This window comes from Belonocnema kinseyi, chromosome 3 (assembly GCF_010883055.1).
Source record: "Belonocnema kinseyi isolate 2016_QV_RU_SX_M_011 chromosome 3, B_treatae_v1, whole genome shotgun sequence".
Lineage (NCBI taxonomy): Eukaryota > Metazoa > Arthropoda > Insecta > Hymenoptera > Cynipidae > Belonocnema > Belonocnema kinseyi.
In genome coordinates, this window is record NC_046659.1 from 70,972,386 (window position 1) to 70,974,565 (window position 2,180).

The window sequence follows — 2,180 nt, forward strand, 5'->3', positions numbered from 1 at the left end:
GGGGGGTCAAAAAGTTATGAAAAATTGTCCACGTGGTATAGGGATGGCCCATACGAATTTCCGACGAAAAAACTAACATAATCCAAAATTGTTCAAAAACGGTGAATCTTTTAAAATATAATAACTTTCGTTTTAAGATGCTCACTTTTTATCCAAAACAATCAAACTAACTTAAAGTTGCTCAAAAATTGCAAATCTTCCTTGATATCTAATGTTTTTTTTTTTTCTTCAAATGGGTACTAATATTAGGTCAAACACACCAAAATAACCTACATTTGTAAACAAATTCTGAATATTTTTTGAAAGCTAATAATTTTTATTGAACATACCAATTTCTGGGAAATTTAGTATTTTCAGCTGGTATTTTTAATTTAGAACTTTAGAAATAACAAATTTTATAAAGTAAGGTAGAAAATGGTATTTGTAAGTTTTGTATACGTATCTTCTTTAAATTGAAACTTTTTTTTAAATAGCCAATTTCATATAAAGAAGTGAATTGAAAGCAATAATTGTTTAAAAATGGTAAATCGTGTTCAAACTATAATGCTTTTTGTTAAAAAATACCAACAAAAAAATATTCTTTTTGCAGAAAATATTCTCCTTTTTCGACAAACTTCGCGTATTCTTGCAGCCAAATCGAGGCGTCCCACAGTGGGGTGAAATCGGAAAACGAGGTTCAAAATGACATTTAGAACGCAATTATGCACCGATTTTAGAATTTTTTTTTTGAAAAATTCAGAACTAAATTTTTTAGAAAATGGTGAGAGTAGATTTTTTATTTTTTTGTTTATTTAATTTTTATTTTAATGCAAACATCGAAAAAAATGTCGATTTTTCTAATTTCATTTTTTATATTCTAGACAAAATTTTTCTTATACTTCTCGTTCCTTGAATTTAGTGCAGAGGGGTATTAGAAATATAAAAAAAATTCTTAACTTGCATAGTTAATTGTTATAAACAAATTGTATTAACAAATACTCGACATTAAGGGTTATTCGGCTTCAACGTATATTTCTGCTCTGAAATCGCTTGCTTCCATTGTGAGGATGATACGTGAATATTTAAATTTAACATTAAATGTTATTTGTTTATTTTATAAACAAATTATATAAACAAATTCACATTTTGGCCGTTTTTAGGTGAAAAGAAACCGTTTTTTCTTTCTACCTTGTTGCAATTATATTGCCAGTGATGTTTTCTGAAAAAAAAATTTGCCACCTATCAATATTTGTTTATTTATAAACAAATTATATAAACAAATGCACATTTTGGCCGTTCTTAGGCGAAAAGGAACCGTTTTTTCTTCCTATTGTATTGCAATTATGTTGGCAGTGATTTTTTCGAAAAAAAATTTGCCACCCATAAATATTCGTTCATTTTATAAACAAATTATATAAACAAATTCACATTTTGGACGTTTTTAAACAAAAATTAATCGGTTTTTCCTCTCACCTTGCTGAAATCATATTTACAATGATGTTTTCGAAAAAAAAATTTACAAAAATTTTTTTTTTTACAATAAATTGTATTGTTCTACTAGGCAAGTCATTGTCAATATAGTTTGAAAAATAATAATAGAAAAACGATTTCTTTCTGACCATAAATATCTGCAATAAACATCTATTGCTGGTTTGTAAAATTTTTTTTAGAAAACATCATTGTAAATATAATTTCAGCATGGTGAGAGGAAAAACCGATTAATTTTTGTTTAAAAGCGTCCAAAATGTGAATTTGTTTACATAATTTGTTTATAAAATGAACGAATATTTATGGGTGGCAAATTTTTTTCTCGAAAAAGTCACTGCCAACATAATTGCAATACAATAGGATGAAAAAACGGTTCCTTTTCGCCTAAAAACGGCCAAAATGTGCATTTGTTTATATAATTTGTTTATAAATAAACAAATATTGATAGGTGGCAAATTTTTTTTCAGAAAACATCACTGGCAACATAATTGCAACAAGGTAGAAAGAAAAAACGGTTTCTTTTCGCCTAAAAACAGCCAAAATGTGAATTTGTTTATATAATTTGTTAATAAAATAAACAAATAACATTTAATGTTAAATTTAAATATTCTCGTATCATCCTCACAATGAAAGCAAGCGATTTCAGAGCAGAAATATACGTTGAAGCCGAATAACCCTTAATGTCGAGTATTTGTTAATACAATTTGTTTATA

At 26.7% G+C, this 2,180-nt stretch overlaps 1 protein-coding gene across 1 annotated transcript in view; it reads left to right on the forward strand.

The window, feature by feature from the left end:
- LOC117170239 (collagen alpha-1(XVIII) chain-like) overlaps positions 1–2,180 on the forward strand; it is a 611,475-nt gene that overhangs the window by 287,936 nt on the left and 321,359 nt on the right. The window lies entirely within an intron of this gene.